Source organism: Ornithodoros turicata, unplaced genomic scaffold, assembly GCF_037126465.1.
Source record: "Ornithodoros turicata isolate Travis unplaced genomic scaffold, ASM3712646v1 Chromosome12, whole genome shotgun sequence".
Classification (NCBI taxonomy): domain Eukaryota; kingdom Metazoa; phylum Arthropoda; class Arachnida; order Ixodida; family Argasidae; genus Ornithodoros; species Ornithodoros turicata.
This window is the reverse complement of record NW_026999301.1, coordinates 3,705,252-3,725,159: the sequence shown is the minus strand read 5'-3', so window position 1 is coordinate 3,725,159 and position 19,908 is coordinate 3,705,252. Positions and strand designations below refer to the sequence as shown.

General features: G+C 45.6%; 1 long non-coding RNA gene across 1 annotated transcript; it reads left to right on the top strand.

Moving 5' to 3' along the window:
* Positions 1-18,710: 18,710 nt before the first annotated feature.
* Positions 18,711-19,462, top strand: LOC135371740 (uncharacterized). The gene is made up of 3 exons (XR_010415708.1): positions 18,711-18,753; positions 19,036-19,068; positions 19,357-19,462. It is a non-coding gene; the product is annotated as an uncharacterized LOC135371740 (long non-coding RNA).
* Positions 19,463-19,908: the final 446 nt, after the last annotated feature.

Genomic DNA, 19,908 nt, shown 5'->3' with positions numbered 1-19,908 from the left:
ACAAACGCGATATTGAGAGACTTCTGGAACACGTGGAACGCTACCACGCCGGTGCAAGTGTGTGGACACCAGAATGCCTCCTCTCCCGTCTTGGCCGTGCATGGTCAAAGGTGAACCCGAGCATGCGCTCGCTGTCTGCGCGCAATACAAATAAATTGCTCGTGGAAAAATTACAGCATGCGGTATATCCGCATCCGATCCGCACACCGCAGAAAGTGATAAATGTGCATCCGAATCCGCAAGTATCTTGCGGATATCCGCTTCCATCCGCGGATGGTGCAGAGCTCTAGTGCGAGTGTATGCGGCGGCAGCCGGGACACAGGAGGTCCCGCCACCTGGAGCACGATCTTCAACTTGTCATTATGCTATAATGGGCGTCAGATGGTGATGATGGTAGTGCTGAAAGAGGGAGTTGTTGGCAACAGGTCATGACTAACGCTCCGAGGACTGTGCGTCCTGGGCTGACTTCTACGGGAACTTTAGTAACATATGTGTGACGACATCTGAGGGAAAGCCAAGGAAAAACCCCAGACAGCACAGCTGGTACCAGGATTCGAATTCGGGTACCCCCAGTCTCGGTGTGATTAGAGTCAGTAAATAAGCTACGCTTCAGTGTATTGACACTGAGGCAAAAGGGACAGTTGGAGCCGCCATGTTATTTGCGTTTCACCTCCAGCGCCATCCATGGAGCGCCCTTCTGCACGTGGCGAAATTCTGAACCGTAGCTTCTTTAGTGACTCTGGACGTGACATGATCAACAAGCAAACCACTGGGCCAGTTCAGCAGGTGCGCATTAAGTGCGTCATTTCGGCCTGTGATTCGCTGCGAGCTCTTGCGCTAGCCTACCAAGCAGCTTTAAAGCTCGCGAACCTTAAATAAAACGATAACGATGACCATGTGAAAGGTGATTATCGGGCGACGTGTAGGGCCAGGAAGCGTAGCCGCTAATATAGTATGCAGTTGCGCGCTGGACACCGCATCGGAAATGTGCATGACATTTTGACATGGCACAATAACTAATAGTAATAATACTAATCAACAGAAAAACCAGGGAAGTAAATGTTCAGCTCTTCAGTTATGACTGATCATGGGTCCTCAAAACCAAAACACCTTCATCGGTGTGGAACCAATGAAGCAGTCATACAGGAAAATAACTGCATTATGACAAGGTGCAGGTACATAGTATATATATAACAGAACAGATGTGGTAATTGTTGGGAGTCCATATACATGGTGTCTTTTTTTAGGGTGTCGTTCACGCATTTCTTTTTTGTGGACGTTCTACCGAACCGATTTTTGTCCTGAAAACGGCTGCGATATCAGGTCACCGAAAGGAACGCACGTTCTCATTGGGACAACTTCGTATCTTTTATAATCAAAAAGTTAATTAACGATTTTTAGGTAATTAGTCATTTGACGGTCGAGCAACATATGGCCAAGGTCGTCCGCCGGACCAGAGATGATAGAAGTGAAAACTGCATGTCTATAGCCCTTATAGTTTTTTATGAAAAATCTATCTCCTAGAAAAAGACACCCTGCATATACTTTCAAGATCCGACCAGGAACTCAGTCAATAGGAAGACAGGAAGATCTTCAGAATATATGTAGACAGAAGTCGAGCAATATTGGTAAAAGGAATTGATACTTTTCTCGTTGTTGTTGGAAGTTAATGACACACACAGTGGATCCCGAACCCGCAGATAAGGGTTAGTTGTATGCTATTTCATTCTCTTCTTTCTTGATGCTAGCAACAGTGCAGTCAGGGCCGGCGATGGGGGGGAGTAAGGTGACTGCCTTAGGCCCCACGCACAAAGCGCTCATCCAGGGATTGCTTTTTTTAAATATCAAGTATGCACTTAATCGCACGCGCGATCTTCGACTAAAACAGAATGGAGAGAAAAATGGGCTATGTGCCATTCCGTCATATGATGAGAAAAAGTCCCACTTTTAAGAAAAATCCGCCAACCCTGCAAGCTATACCGAGGATTTCGCACCCTTCTCTCCTGCTGCCATTTCCCGTACTGCTAAAATCCCCCACTGCGAAAATCTTATCACTTCTTATCTTTTCGTTACTGCTGGTGTGAAACAGGCCCCGCGATGTGCCTTTGCCTCAGTCACCGCACATCCCTAGCACCGGCCCTGCCTGCAGTACTGTCAGGGAGTATAGGTGCATCCTATGCACTTGATCTCGTTCTCGACCCTCTCTCTAGCAGCAGACGTATAAAGCTGCCCTGGTTGTTGCGGGACCAGAGTGCCATCAATCAGTGCCATGCGTGCCTGGCAGTGGACGTCGGCAGGGCTGCCGAGCATGCTTGGTGAACGTTTGTTGCGTACGAGGGCAAAAGCTGCGGGAAAAAAACTATTAGTGTCTCTGGTGCAAGGCTGCTCGCGAGTTATAGTTTTGAAGAATAAATAATTTGAGGCATTTATGCTGCTCTAGGTTGACACCTCTATTTTGAAAACTACTCAATACAATAATCTGTTACTGAACATCATGGATTATGTAGTGTCATTGGACATTTTTGGCGTACATATCCTGTCTGCTGCCACGCACAAGACACACTGCACTTTGCATAGCGTATGCGGTTCCTTTCTCTGCAATTTCGGTTCCTGCACTGTGGTGAGCTGTGCAGCGGAAAAAAAAACTCTGCTAAGTGCTTTGCCTCCCATTGTTTTCTGGAACACAGCAGGTGGCAAAGGAGCCACCCTTCTTTTTGGAGCTGGTTCTTCATTGGTGTCATTACTTTCATAGCTCTGTGTTGTCCTTTGAATGTCTACGCTGAACAGTGTGTCCATAATATCCAATTTTTAATCAATGTACCCGTTAGATTTCGTTCGTGGCGTGCCCTAAAGGAGCGTGTTTTGTTTGTATCGGAGCCAGGAGTTGACACAGGTGAAGTTCTGCAACTGCACGAGAACTCAAAGTGTCCATCTTTTCATCGTAGATCTGGACGAATAGAATGAGAGCAGCTTTTCACACAGACCTACTCTACCCATATTTGTGTTGTAGTGTCGAACAACAGATGGCCTTTCGGTATCAACTTATTTCCTCTGTTTTTCGGCTACAGCTTGTAAATGTCTGCAGGTTTTGCTCCTGATGTGGACACATGGAGCACTGCCATGTTATCATACCGGAATACACAGGCCAGTTTATTGTCTCTTCACACAAACTGCTGGGGCGAGTCCCATCTTTTCTTCCGCAGTTTCTTGTCGGAGCACAAGTGAATGGCCTTCGGCACATGCGATTTCATGATGGTGCCTGTAGCAGTCCATGTCCATGAGTGGAACTGCGGTAAACCACCTGTCGAAGCATAGCTTGCTTCTGCTAAGGTACTGTGCGGCAAAGATCTAGTACTGAGTTTCCCGCAACTCAGATGTGTTGTCCACGAAAAGGAAATTATCTGCTCATCAATGCAGAACGCTTTTTGTCGTGGAAGGTTGTGGCAGGACTTTGTGATTCTGTCACTAACAGGACGGACATGCCGCAGCTTCTCCCTTTTTTGTCCTCGTTTCTCACCCGGTCGTCGTCAACGAGTGCCACACTGCTCCTGATCTAGAAGTACCTTTCCCTACTAATGCTGCCACTCATCATTGGTGCGGCAGTTCCACGGTGGACTTCCTCATTTCGCTTGGTCCTCATTACCCTTTTGCTTTATAACACGGATGTTTTCTTTTTGTCATGGCATCAAAGAAATCATCCTGGATATACTGGAATTTTTTTTTGTTTGCCTTCCAGCCTGTCATAGCGTAGTTTGGTTTGTTTTCTGCACCCACTGAAGGGCCAGAGACGACAAAGTGGGAGTACCTGTGTTGTCAATGCGCCATTAAAACTCCAATCATCATCATCGCAAAGTGGACGTCCGTTGCTTTCCACCGTCATCTTCGTCCGTCACCTTCCTGTATGTTGGTACCTTCCTCCTCCTCAGATGAAGAGTCACTGCATTGCTGATTTGCAGCTGCATTTGGCAATTCGCTTGTGTCATCATCCGAGGGTTCTTGGGTATCTGATGTCTCCTCAACAGCGAGAAATTCCAGCTGTCTCTGTGCTTTCAGCTGCTATTCTTACACATAAAATGTGGTACATTGTTCTGATTACCACGTCTCAGAAGCTAGATTTGAATACCGGAGTATAGGACTTAGGAGAAACTCGCCCCTAGCCGCCATGTGGCGACACCGTCGCGTCAGAGCCGACTTCGTTTCGCAACTTTTTCCAGCGCGCGCTGGATGGCACACGGACGGCTGTCCTTGCGCTTATAACATAAACATGCAAAGAGGAGTCGTACACAAAAGTATAAGTTGAAATGTAGTTATTAAATCAATTATATTGCCAGTTGTAATGCCAATAGTACTGACAATTGTGCCAACTGTGATGCCAATCAGCTGAATAAGGAAGTCCTAACCAAAAAGCGTTCACTGCCCGAGACAGAAGAAACAAAACACAAGACAGTAGACATGTAATAGAAAATATATATTTGTTGGCTATTTAATAAATCCAATAGTGCTTCAACTACACTATCCCTTACTGAATCCCTTAGGGTTTAGGGATCTGAAAGAAAACATAAAATCAGCGTCCGACACGTTGCTTACCACTTGATAGCTCATGTAGCCCGCAGTAATGACCTGAAAGAGGACTTATTATTATATGAAACCACAATCTGATTCACTAATACATACCCCGCGTTGCACCAGTCTGAAACGGGAATCTCAATTACTATCAGCAGCAATACAAACATTACAATAATGCATACAATGAGGTGCAGCAGGACCCCAATAATCTGAAATAATTATTTACTCTTAATAACATATAATACATCGAACCCTATAACTTTACTCACCTCCGGGGTTCGTGGCGGCACCTGTGTAGTGACTAAAGACTACTTGCAATTAATCATAACCAAACATAGTCATATGTTAGTACATGCATGCTGACTCATTTGCTTCCACCGAGTCATCTGAAAAACTCGTATATTTATTTCAAATCAATGAAATTTTGATAACACATACAGCTCAGTGGCAGTGACTCTGGGGTTGAAACAAGAAATCAACTTTAAACACTTTTCATATTCACTATAATTCCTTACCATCCTCAAAAAAGAAGACCGGACTCGATGTACAGACTGAGAAAGACAACATTCTTGAGAAAAAGAACTACACAGCTAAGCAAAACTTACCGGTGTCATCGTCAGACATCTTTTAAGTGAGATGGTTGGAACAAACTTTCACTTTTTAAAAGTGGTGTGACCTCATTATCATGCGGCCTCCTTACCACTGATTTCCATTCATTCCCTTGCGAACAAGGTCATCTCCTCATTTTCCTATTCGCTCTCCAAACCGGCAGCTTTCTGCCTCCCCAAATAATTATTCTGGAGCTGTTTTGTCGCTGTTTTGCAAAGAAACAGGAGGTGGAGACAAGAGTAGTAGAAGGGGAAGGATTATCCTAACCAAGGATACTGGTGACTGTCGGTATCCCCCCTCGTCTGATATCGGAGGGTATTTGGAGCAGGATGCTCTGCGCCACCCTGTTGGAAATTCCTACTTAACTCCATATGGTATTATGACACCAGGTCCTGCATGATGAAGGAACCTACATACAAATAGGATCCTGTTTAAGTGTGGGTCCTACATGCAAATGCGATCCTACATACAAACAGGATCTTATTTGGTTGTGGGACCTACATGCAAATGCCATCCTACATATAAACAGGAATGTATGCTTAATGTTTCGTCGACTAGTAATGGATATACTCTATGTATGTTCCATAAATGAATGCAACCAGTGCATTCAGTTGTTTTCAACCTAGAAAAATATATTCATTTACAGTGGTTCTAATAGAATTCGCACTTGATAACCTGCCGTGTGTGCGCGTTGGCAAACATGATTGAATATGACTAGTTCGTTCTGGGCCCCAGTTTTGAAGGATATATACAGGGTGTCCACGCTAAGTGTGAACATATTTTTTAAAAATATATATAACACTTTTTCCAAGATGAAATCAATTGCAATATAGCATATGCTAAAGGGCACTCCCTAGCAGGGCATTAGCAAAGTCTAAGGGCAATGATTTAATTAACTTTCATTAATTAACTTTTCAATTATAAGAGCAACAAAGTTGTCCCAATGAGAACATCTGTTCCTTTCGGTCACCTGATATCGTAGCCATTTCCAGAACAAAAATCCGTTCGATAGATCGCCCGCAAAAAATTCGTGAAGGAACGCCATTTTTTTCTTTATTTTGTTCATTGCGCTTCTTAGAAGACGCGTCTTTCTTTCACCCCCAATGTGAGAGGGAGAAAGAGCACACTATCGCCTCTCGCGTCCTGGAAAAAGATTAAAAGGAAACAGAAAATGCAGCCCAAGATAAAGCCAGTTCCGATAGAGTCACACCATACATTTGTTTTTGTTTTGTTTCCGCAAGTTAAAGCTCATCTTCGACGCATGAGGCGGCACTGTGCTCCTTCCCCCTCTCCCGTTAGGGATGAAGGAAATACGCGTCTTCTAAGAAGCGCAATGAACAAAATAAAGAAAAAAATGGCGTTCCTTCACGAATTTTTTGCGGGCGATCTATCGAGCGGATTTTTGTTCTGAAAACGGCTACGATATCAGGTGACCGAAAGGAACAGATGTTCTCATTGGGACAACTTTGTAGCTTTTATAATTAAAAAGTTAATTAACTCTCCTATATTGCCGAATATGGGACAAGTAGGACACCAACACTCTCCTACATAGCCTAATATGAGACATGTAGGTTCTTATGACTCACCTATATGTGAATGAATATAGGACATAAAGGATCCTACATCAATTTGTATAGGATAAATAGGATCTCATACAACCTATTTGGCTTTTTTTTCAACGGGGCAAGAAGGAGCGCGCGCCAAGACCGCCCCACACGTTCCGCGGCCGCGCGTTCGCGCACAGAGTGCTTTCTCTCTCGCGTTTGAACATGCATCAACATGCAAAATACATCTTATTCCCTTTCCACATCATTTATTACATCCCCGAACGAGGAGTGTTTTCATACCGCAATCAACATAGCATACTTTCTTCCTCAAGACATGCAATCAACACACATACACATTTATAGAAGTGAAAAATAGTTTATTAATGCCAATAAAAGCCAATGGTGCTGGGGATTACCAATTATGTTGCCAATGAAAAATATTTTATTAATGCCAATTAAAGCCAATAGTGTGGGGATTGCCAGTTGTGTTGCCAATCTGCGTGAAGGAGAAAACCCCAGCAGAAAAACCTTCACACCTGAAACAGAAGAAACATACAAGACCGTACACATTTTCTGCAACAGAAAATATTTTTATTACATATTTAATAAATGTAATAATGATTCTTTTAAGCTTTCTTCAATTAGACGGATAATAATTCAATAACGGACTTGATAAAGGAATTTACAATGGTAGAATTGTAAAAATATACATAGGTAATATAGTGCTAGATAAAAAATACAGGTCTTCTGTATTATGATTAGATAATAATAAGTAGTTGATTGTAGAGTCGGTGTGTCTTGCACCGAGGTGGGCTTGGAGTTGGGCTTCAGGTTTGCAGGTTATGAGGTTTCTTGTGTCCTGAGAGAGTTGAGTTGAGTTGTTGTGCTTGGTTATTATATGGTATATGTCGAGTGTTCTCTGATGCTTTATGAGTCGATGAGTGTAGTTTTTTCGACTTGGAAAGTCCTCGAAATGTCCTTTTTGATGAAACTTTGAAGAGCACAAGAAACAGTGCACAGACCCAGATGAGGGAGTATTGAAAAATGAAAGTTGGGTTGGAGGCAGGGTGCCTGAAGAATATAAATGAATGAAAGGAAAGAGGGGAAAAATAAGTGAAGAGGCCCCCGTGCCACATGAGGTATATCAGGGGCCAAATCACTAAAAATTAAAATAATAGATAGGATAGTAAGGGGAGTGAGAATGGGAGGGAAAGGGAGAGAATACTAGCGAAACCACATGGATCAAACACAACAGGACTGGCGGGGAAAGAAGACCCCATCGAGCCCGACGTCCATTGATCTGCAAAGATAACCACTGTGTTGATTCAGGTCTGACAAACCCGCATAAGCGGGACAAGTCCCGCGGAGGCGGCCAGGCTCCTGCAGTGGTTTTTGTTTCTTTTGCATGTGAATTCACCCCACTGCCAAGATAGGGACATTAAAATAAGAAGGATTTTGGTTTGGGAAGGGAAGAGAATTTGACGAAGAGAGCCCCAGCCCAAGTACCACGGACGAAGCGTATCGCTCGGTTGCTGGGGGGCAGAGTAATGATACTACCTTCCAGCAAATCCACGGCCGAGAGAACGTCCGCGGCAAGACCGACGAGGAGGGAAAACTCCACCAAGCCATTGATCTGCGAAGATAGCCGCTGTGTTGGTTCAGGTCTGACAAACCCTCATTATGGGATCCGAAGATCCCGCGGAAGGCGGCCAGGCTCCTGCAACGGCTTTTGTTTCTCTTGCATGTGAATTTGCCCACTGCCTATATTCTGATAGGGACATTGGGCAGGAAAGAAAGACCTCAAGGGTCTGTGGGGAGGGGAAGAGAGTGGGACGAAGAGAGCCCAGCGTCGGTACCGACCCGAAGGTATACACCCGACATAATGCTGGGGGCAGACATGCAGCTATCTTCCAGCGAATCCCCGGCCGGGGGAACGGCCGTGGCAGGACCGACGAGGAGGGAAGACCCCACCAAGCCAGACGTCCATTGATCTGCAAAGATAGCCGCCGTGTTGGTTCAGGTCTGACAAACCCCCATAAGCGGGACAAGCCACGCGGGAGCGGCCAGGCTACTGCAACTGCTTTTGTTTCTTTTGCATGTGAATTTGCCCACTGCCTATATTCTGATAGGGACAATACTTTCAGAAAAGAGAGGAGAATAGAGGGAGGAGAGACCCAGGCCCGCACCACACAAGGTATGGCAGACCTGGGCCTCATAGAAAACGAAAAAGCTAAGAAAAGCAAAAGAACGTGAGCAAGGGTTAGTAGAGCAAGAAAGATGACGAAACAGGAAACAAAAAGGTAAAGAGCCGCGAAACCACAACCAGGGGAACGGGGACCAGGCAAAAACAACGGCATTTATCATCATATGAACATAACATTTACATGACAACACAAAGATGACTTACATTTTTCCCCGGATACATCTTCCGGAAAAATAGTTTCCATATAAGAGCGCCATTTAACCAAACAATTCGACTCTGCCAGACTCTGACCGCACTGTTCAAGAACCGGTACCGTTCACTTTAGCGCTTCACCATCCATGCACTCTCCACCAGGCACGTCTTGGGTCGACTTCACACTTTCATGCTGACATCCCTCCGGCTCTTCTGGCGAGGGCGTGTCCTCTGGCAGGATGTGTCTTGATCACCTCTTGGACCACCGCGACCACCTGGGTGGGCTCACCGACCACTCTGTACTGGTCTGTCCCTGCACCCCTGCAGACTGCTGGAGTTGCGTTCTTCCTGAGTACCTGGTCCGCTGCTCCTAAGCCGCCTTCTCCCCCCTCATGGTGAGGTCCCACGGGGTCTTCTGGTGAGGGCGTGAGGTCTGGCAGCTCACTGTGGTATCTGGCCTGGTGTCTGGCCCACAGCGAACCTCCCTCTGGGACCGGCACATCCTGCTGCACTGCATCCGGGCTGCTACCTCCGTCCAGTTGAAACCTGCGTATCCATACACGATCTCCATGCACGAACACATTAGAGCGCTCTCCGGAAGTGCCTTAAATACCCCGAATCCTTCGGAGGACAATAGGAACGGTGAATAAGGCTAGTATTAATACAAGAACAAATTACCATATAAAAAAAAAACACATGCGAAAATATACCCATAGTGTGACTTATCGCGACGTGCTGCACATGTTTTCTGTTCAAACTAGTTAATTACAGATAAAGAAACTGAAAATATAATGACATTGACATAATCCTAATAAGTAATAATAATAATCCAGTCCATATGTCCAATATGTCCAATCCATATGTATGGAAATTTAGGTATTCAGGATTTGGGTTCTGAAATTTTTTGTTTATCAAAAAAGGTTCTTGTATGCAGGCTATATCTATGTTTAGCTCTTTCATGGTAGCGTAGCAATTATTAAGACCCGCCTTACTTCTGGCGGTGTTTATTTGCAATACGTTCAGCATTAGGGGTTTAAATTGTTATAAATTAAATTCCCCTTCTTTTTTAGCTATTGTTAACTCTCTTTGATATTCTGGGCATGCTGTAGAATATGCTGAATGGGATGTGTCGTGATTTGCACCCTTTACGTGGTTTGCGTATCCACATGCTCTGCAGTAGAGATCTTCGCTCTTTTCACGACAATCCTTGGTCAGATGCGTTTCCCCGCATAGGTGGCACCTCGCTCTCTCTTCTCTACATTCCCTTGTATTGTGGGTGTACAGCAGACATTTGACGCATCTTTTGATCATTATCTCCTCTGTGACTTTACACTCTGACCAGCCCATGTAGAGTGTACCTTTCTCGAGTAGGGTTTTGGCCTGTTCTGTTCCTACCTCTACAATGTATTTATTTTTATTTTTTATTTTTTTCCGGTTTTTTTCCGGCCGGTTTTTATTTCTTTCACTATTGAAAATTCGTCTTGTTCAATTTTCAAGTCATTTTTCAAATTTATGGTGGCTAGTAGAATGTCCTTTGTAGAATGTCCTCATGTAAATATCTCATCCTGGATCACCTCATCGCTCACACTTGTAGATAGCTTTTAACTGCCACACTCACTTGTTATCATCATGCTCCTACTCTCTCTTATCCTGGTCCATCTCATCGCTCATACCTGTAGATAGCTTTTAAGTACCACACACTCTCTCTCTCACATCATCTCTCCCATAGTCATCTCCCACCACCACACACTCACCATAGTTTTGGCGCTCTATGGCCTTTGTGCCATTAAACCCATAATCTCTTTCTCTCTCTCTTTTCATGTGCCAGTGTGACACAACTTTAGAATTTCTATAGCCTCCGTTGCTGCTGCGTCATTAAAATGCTAATCATCAATCAATCAATCACTATAGAATTTTGTGTGGGTTTCCCGACAAACGTGTCCATTGAATTTACACCTTGTTATTGCCGCTAGTAGTACAGAAAGAAGTCCTATAGCCAAGAGTTTTCTCTAATCCAATTCCAATCCAATTCTAATCCAATTACAATCCAATTCTAAGCCATAATCCAGTTATAATCCAACACAATCCAGTTCTAAGCCAACACAAGCCAAATCCAAAGCCATCTGATTGGCCGCCATTAGCTCCGCCCACTTCACGTTGATTGGCCCATGCTAAGCCTACTGATCTGATTGGCCACCATTAGCTCCGCCCACTTCACGTTGATTGGCCCATGCTAAGCCTACTGATCTTTGATTGGCTGACCGTAGCTCCGCTCCTTCATGCTAATTAGTTGGCTTGGCTCCGCCCAGTTCACGCTGAGTGGCCCGTGCTAAGCCTACTGATCATTGATTGGTTGACTGTAGCTCCGCCCCTTTATGCTAATTACTCGTCTCTGCCCACTTCACGCTGATTGGTGCATGCGTATCGCTGAGCACAGCTCCGCCCCTTTATGCCGATTAACTGGCTCCGCTGATTGGTCCATTCGAAGCCTACTGATCACTCTCCACATTTTCCAGACTTTCTAAGCCCTCTGATTGGCCGTCCCCCGTTTAAGCCTACCGATTGGCCCCATTTCTAAGCCCACTGATTGGCTGACTAAGTCCGCTGAACATAGCCTTCGTTAGCGCCCGCCAGATGGCGCGCTCGGCAGCGACCCTGCTGTGGCTTTATCTCAGACGTTCAAACTTACCTTGTGGTGTGCAACTTTCCGCCCACTTCATGCTGATTGGTCCATTCTAGGCCTACTGATTCAGACGTCTAAGCCAAAGCCTACTGATCACCCTCCCAGACTTTCCTGACACTCTGATTGGCCGTCCCCAATGTAAGCCTGCCGATTAGCCCTCGCTGGCCCGTTCTAAGCCCACTGACACCGGATGGTTCAACCCTTTACTGGCTCCGCCCACTTCACGCTGATTGGCCCATTCTAAGCCTACCGATGGCTGGCCCTGATTGGTCCACGCTAAGCCTACTGAACGGTGATTGGCTTACCTGAATTTGTCGCTCCTAAGCCAGGCAGCTGCTTCAGGCAAGACACACGACAATTGTTGATTTCAACCTTTATTTGGTACAACAGCCTCCTGGTCCAGCTGTGGGTTAGTTCAGAGAGATCATTGGTCCACAATTCTATGTGGTCATCTCTCACGCTCATTGCTCACTCAGCTCCCCCGGTAGATTCCAACTGTTATTGGTCCATCTAACTGCAAGTGGTCTGCTCGTTAGTCCATCTGACTGTAAGTGGCCGCTCACCCAGCTCCTTATTGGTTCTAGTTGGTCACAGCTCCCTCATAGGCTCCAACTGCGATTGGTCCATCTAACAGCAAGTGGTCACTCACCCACTGCTATTGATCCATTGAACTGCAAGCTACTCATTGGTCACTCACACTCATCTCTAGACGAGATAAATTTAACTGTGGGAGATTGTAACTTTTACCATAAGATAACTTTAGCGGGGGTCATACACTGGTAGGCTCTAACTGCTATTGGCCCGTGCTAACCGCATGCCTCCACCCTGATGCTCATTGGTTCACAACGCACATGCTCTGACGGCGCCGAAGAAGGTTCCCTACACATTTAACAGAAATTATACTATTGGTTCAGCTGCATCATAGGGCACGACTTGGTTCTGCTGTGACTGGCCCTGATTGGTCCATGCTACTTACCTCGTGGCTCAACTCTTTACTGGCTCCACCCACTTCGCGTTGATTGGTCCATTCTAAGCTTACTGACTTCTATGCCGAACCACGCTAAGCCTACTGATTGTACCTTCACACCGAAGCCTACCGATGTCTGGCCCCGATTGGTCCACGCTAAGCCTATTGAACAGTGATTGGCTAGCGTATCACTCCTAAACCACAATGCAGCAGCTTCAGACAAGGCACACGACAAGTGTTGATTTCAACCTTTATTTGGTACAACAGCCTCCTGGTCCAGCTGTGGGTTAGTTCAGCTGCATCAGAGAGATCCCGGTCATCTCTTGCGCTCATTGGTCACTCAGCTCCCTCGATAGACACCAACTGCTATCGGTTCATCTAACTGCAAGTGGTCTGCTCATTGGCCCATCTGACTACAAGCCTCTCATTGGTCACTTATGTCTAGAGCTCCCTAACAGGCTCGCACTGCACTTCCACTCATCGCTAGACCTAACTGCTACTCCCCCTAATCTCTAGATGAGATAGTATACGTTTAACTGTGGGATATTTACCATAAGATAGATTTAGCCTGGGGTATCGACCCATGCCTCCATCCGCGACTGCTCACTGGCTCACAATGAAACTTTTTCACATGCTCTGCCCTACGCATACAAGAGATGGCGCCGCTTGTATTTGCAAAGATGGACGGCTGCCATTGCATTGGTGACTCATTTCTATCCAACCGGCTCATAGTTCTAGAGAACTAGCGTTGGAAGGCTTACATGCCGCCGCCTGTTCACATACCACAGTTGGAAATGGGAAAAAAAAATTTTTTTCAGGGTACATACAAGGTATATCTAAACTGGTAGCGAAAACTAGCGAAAATACCAAATCAGACCCATCGGCAAGGCCACCAGCAAGAGGCGCGAGCGATCCTGGGTGTTGACAGTAGAGGTACGGTTGTAAACAGAAAAACTTTGCAACATGGGCGTCGCTTGTGTGTGCACTAATAGGTTATTCATAATTTCAATGTAGAAAAAACTTTCTGTTGCCCCGCTCGTGCACATATACGAGATCATCTACCACTCAGTACATTTCCGTATCCTGCTCCTTTGCGCATGTGTCACAGTTGGGGGTGTTTATTCGTGCGTCTCTGTATCCGTACCGTGTGTCCGTGCATTGTAATACGGAGTTCGTACACTCTTTGGGTCAAACAGGAAGCGACGTTCACATCTCCGTGCTGTAGACCAAGATTAACACGTGTGAACAGGTGAATACAATGCATCCCTGTTGCTGGGCCCGCGAAAAAAAGATTTCGTCATGGGACGAGCGGCCATGATGGTGTGAGTGTTAGCAGGAACCAACTGTGCACCAACGATGTTGTGTTTTGCTGCAATGGACCTATAACGGCCACTCATTGAATAAATGCAAACGTCTAATCACTAGATGTACGTATAGCTCTAGGTGAGAAATGGGCCTTATGTGAGCCTTTCTAATTTCTTTGTGGTCACCACGACGCCTTTCTGTTTGGAGTTGTCAAAATCTGTGATAACTGTATGTATTTGGAATTGATATGATTCATTAAATATGATATGATTTATTTTTCTGTGTTCTCGTCTGGTATTGTTGACTGGGCGCGGAAAAGGGAATACAAGGCAAGCGAAGTGGGCCAGTATAAACGTGCATGGCTAATTATGCACTACTTATTATTCACACTAGTGACGTCGTCTCTGACGTCATTTATTTACAATCGTAGTAGTCCGCGCAACGGATGGATGGCGCTGACCGTCTCTATCATGGCGTCATTCTGAAGACACAGGGGCCTATGGGAGTTGCGCTACCTGTTTAAATATACCTTGGTACATATCTCAAAACACGCTTTACACAAGTAAAGTTGGCTTCCCCCGGTTGCATGCGTGCGTTAGGTGAAGCCCATCCCATCTGGCTGCTCACTGGTTCACAATGAAACTTTTTCACATGCTCTGACGGCACCGAAGAAGGTTCCCTACACATAGAGAGATGGCGCCGCTTGTGGTTACCCTCTTTGCAAAGATGGACAGCTGCGTCGCGCCATTGACTCATTTCTATCCAACTGGTTCATACTTATAGAGATCTAGCGTTAGAAGGCTGAACAGCTTACATGCCGCCGCCTCCCGCTGTTCACATAACCACAGTTGCTAATGGGAAACTAAAAAAAAAAAAAAAACGTGTTTAGGGTACACATCTCCGAACATATTATACACGAGTAAAGTTGGCTTCACCTGGTTGCATGCGTGCGTTGGGTCAAGCCCATCCCTGAGAACAAGCTTGTAGGATCGTTTAGGATGTGTGTGCTTTGCAGTTCAACCTAAAAATTGTTTCAATCAAGCAGAATGGCAAATGATGCAATGGAGCGCGTTCATTCTTGAGAACGAATTTTGTGACAGAACAAAAAAAAAAAAAAACGTTTCAATGTGTATTAAACAAAGTGCAAAAGACTCATCGTGATGCTAATCAGGGAAGCCAGCACGCGTTCGTAATAAGCAGGAAGAAGCACATGATCGAGAAAACATCGATAGTTGATGCTGTGCAGAGAAGCTGGCTTGAGAGAAAAACAACTTGAATGATCAATAAACCCTATAGATCTTGGGTCCGTTTTTATTTTAGACAGCACGCATTCAACACACGAAATTAAATAAATCGAGCAGAATGACAATAGCATAGTGGCGCTATGTGGTGAAGCTCAAGACGCACTGACGCTCCAACGCTTATTAAACAATGCTATGCACGCACGTACTCAAGCTTAAAAAAAGAAGACTCAACCCAAGCTGAGTATGAAGAAACAGAATTTTACATTGCCCCCCTCAGAACATTCTGTTCAAACATAGCCGGCGTACACGACACAGCTCACACTCCTGGAAGCACTCTTAGAAATATAAGTCCAAGGCACAACGTCGCACAATGAATGAGTTCATCTCGGAAAAAATGCGCTCACCTTCGCAGACGGGTCACGAGCACCATGCAGCAATATCTGAAACATGCGACGCGTGGACAGCTCACGCGTCTTGGCTCTCACGTGGCTCTTTAGCCAGCCCGTGCAGTTTTAGACTTCAACATAAGAAATCAACTAAATCCAGCACAAAGCACAGTGACGCTATGTCATGACTGACGCTTATTAAACAATGCTATGCAGTGAAGCTTCGCACGTACTCAATGTTAAAAACGGACACTCAACCCAAACTGAGTATGAAGAAACACAATTTCAGATTGCCTTCACAGAACATCCCGAGCCTCCGCGTTCCTTCTCTATACTGGAAGCAGCCATATTAAGATCGTCGCACTATGAACAAGTTCATCAAGAAAATAGACTCACGTCATCACATCCGTATAGCGCACGTAGATTCTTGTCGCGCGACGCGCTACAGCAGGGTAGGGAAACACGGGCGCGTGGACAGCTCACACGATTTCAGCCTGCCCGCGCACACCTCACAACATGCGATGACATACCAAAATGTCGCGCGCACCTTCCAGGCACCCGTTACCGTGCCAGCCGCACGGAAAACTTGATAGCCGAAACACAGGCGCGTAACACACCCCTCCGGTTGGGGCCATCTCTTTTATATCAGTGCTCGCTCGTTTCCGCAAGGTTGCAAGCCCGAGAAATTGGGTCACCTTGAAGATGAGCCATCTGTTTTATATCAAAAACGCACTTCATGGCCAAACTCTGCGGCGGACCCTAGCGGAAAAAAATTTTGCGTCAAGGTGATGTAAATAGGCCTTCTCCGAGAAACTGGGTCACCTCGTAAATCATGTTTTCCGAGGCCGCGCGTATTAAAACCAGTGATCACACCACGCTATGCGACCACCTGCTCATTGCCGAAACAAGCACCAAGAACAAAGGGTTCGCTTATGCAGTTTCCAAGAAGTTCCAAATGTCCTTCGCAGCTAACGGGCGCGCGCTCGGGCGCGATTGTGTAAACAAAATCGCGCCACCCTCCACCGTCCGACAGTCGGCTGTGGGTCAAGCGCACAACGAGGAAGATGAGGAAAGTTCTCATTTTCAGTTCATTCGGTGTGCGTAGAAACTGAGAAGTCATGTCACCTAATCCAGTATCATCGTCTAAGCGAGTATAGTTTGTGGAGAGGTTACGACGCTTTCTTAAAGCAATTTTATATCATATCCCAAACGCTCTGCGCGATCAAACAGCATTATGGAAAGAAGAAAACCGTTGCATGCATCACGGTGCGTGCGCGTTTCAGCGTGCTGAAACAAGTTCTGGCTATTAGTAAAAGAAGTAGTTTTGGGTTCCCAGGCGGGTTCTGCATGGTGTTTCCAGCGCATCAGGCGACAACGTAAACTGTTCTGCGCGATCAAACAAGTCCCGCTGCCACGCGCGTGCCATATCATAACTTGTTTCAGCGTGCTCAAACAATTTCTGGCTTTTGTGGTCGTATGATGGTGCAGATTTGTAAGAAACACTGAAGAGATTCAGGGATGATCCTCCGACATGAGAAAAGTGATGAGCAGCGACTTGACAACCGCGAAACTGCGAAGCCTCAGTGTGTCGTGTGAGATGGATCAGTTCGTATGCAAACGCATGCTGGCAGATTTACAATGCCTACACAACTTTTTAAATGGACACGGAGAAGAGAGTGATTTTAGTGACATTTTGAGAGCTATTCCCGCGCGGAGTACTCATAAAATAAGACAGTTTGTGAGATACAAGTTGGAACTGTTGGAGCGATATAGAAACGGAGAACCCATCGACGAGACATAATCAAAAGCACTATTTTCAGCAGGGCGAACGGTCCTCGATGTTTTGACGGCGTTTTTCGGTTGGATTCCGGAAGATGCAGTACCGCGGGGTCTTTATGAAGCTTTCATCGGGAAACGATTCACCACCATCGACAGGGTAGACGATGCTGTGGACGAGATCCTACGAGTATACTACGAAATTGAGCTAGAAAAAGGAGATGCGAACCTATTCATGATATCACGCGATCTCGGCGAAGTCCTAAAGAGATACGGCTACAGCAGAGACATCGCGGGCATAGATACGTTTACAAACCTAGGTATTGAGAAAGTGTATTCTTGAAGGTTTCAAAATGTGTAATGGTGACCAGCGCCTGGGGAAGAGAGTTCCATTCGATTATGGTCCATGGGAAAAACGAATACGAGAAATGAAAGGATCTACACCGGAGTTGGGTGACTTTTAAGGTATGGTCGACTCTGGCGGAAATGTATGAGGCAGGTCGTATGAAGTTAGGGTGCAATTGGGGATTGTGGAAGAATTTGAAAAAGAGACAAAGACGGAAATATCTTCGCCGTGTAGAGAGTTCCGGCAATTGGAGAGAGTGTTTAAAGGGACTGTCGCATCCGGAACCGTGGTTACGAATCCAATACCAATGTGTTCGGTACACTACCACGAGCTATTTGCCAAATTTTCTCCTTCCAAAACGGACCGGGTGATGAGGAATCGAATTTAAAAGATCCGGTTTCGTTTTGATCCTCGAAAGCGCCAGCGCCAACAACATCGCGTGACGCAAGGTCGAATCTGGCTAATCCGCTGTGAAGGACGCTGTCGTCTGCCGCCAAGTCTGGGGCTGCTTTGTTTTTTTCCGGCACGTCGCCCGTATTCACATGTGACACTTTCTAGTGACTCGGATACTATCGCTACGCTTGCATCCTTCGCGTGGGATGTCGTTTGGAAACCGATGCAGCGTTCCCGACTCCAGGAAAACTTCCTTCGAAAACCTCGATGTTTGATTTCGCACGCCAAGGATATACAGCTACAGCCAGACCCCAGACGAAGCGAAAGTTGGAAGCAGCTACATCACTACCGGGTATCCAGATGAAGCAAGGAGTGTTCATGCTGTCCGTGTATGCTCCTCGCATTTCACCGATAATGTGTACCTGGATGAGAACATCATGGAAGTGCAACTTGGATTGACACAAAAAAGGAACGAATTGAAACTTGACGCCGCTCCGACAGTGTTCCACGAACAAAGCGAGCCAGCAACTTCGACAGTAAGTCACAATGTCTATGTAGTTTCCCAATCGGGTCTGTCACTCTTGCGCGTGAGTAACTTAGCAGCAAAAGACGAAATCGGTACAACGTAAGGTATCCCCTAACCTATGATTAATAACTAGATAAATAAAATACAATAAACAAGTTCAAGTGATGTCATTCATATGAACGTGATTGACTTTTCTCGTTGTCGGACGCGTTATCATGAAACTTTCACTGTTACTGAACCTGTGACTTTTGTGGAATGTGGTAGACATGATTGGTTTTCATGTGTATTACAGCTGCAGGCAGTTCGACAGGGTCAAGCGCAAGTGGTACGTATATTACTTAAATACATCTAATATGTTTACAATTTTTGGACACAGAACAATTCGCAAACTATGAACCCCGATCACTAAAAGGAAGAACTGACGCTGTTTGTGTGCTGGTGTTAGAAACAGGCACTATACAAACAGTACCTCTGTCCGTAACATAAGCGCCATAACCCACTTTCCAGTTACCTTTTATCTCTCTGTTTGTGAACTGTTTGTGTGCTGTAGGGCTGCGGTTTTTGCGGTTGTCGTAGCCAACTTGAGGTGCACTTTTGACGTTCTGTGTTATAGAAGGACCAGGTGCTGCTGATCAAGTCCCATCCATCCATGAAACGGCATCAAACAATGTACGTGTGTGCACGGCAATTTTGCTGAGAGACCTGGTTTTTACACTAATGCCTTTACGACGCTTCTGACAAATTAGGATCTTCCAGAACAGTGCTTTCTTCATCCAAGTTCAAGAAGTAAAGAGAATGACTTCATGGCTTCTACTGACATCTCACAGCTACATGCCAAGACAAAATAACTTGACAGCAGGAAATGAAAAGAAAAAAAAAGGTCCGTTTCAGGTCCACCCAAATCTTTGTGCAGAGGCTGACAACAACAACGCTATTGTGAGATGATGAATGATGCTAATGCAGCGTTGAGATTAAGCCCTTGTTTCCTTTTTTGCAATGCTATACATTACTGCTGGTTAAATGTAAAATGATGCACCTACCTCCAGACATCAAAGGGGATACCAGAGATGTAGTGTCAATTCAACAGAAAACCTGCATGTTCTACGAGGCACTGTCACATAAGCATTGGCCAAATTTGCTGTCCTGTGAGCTTTGATAGGATATG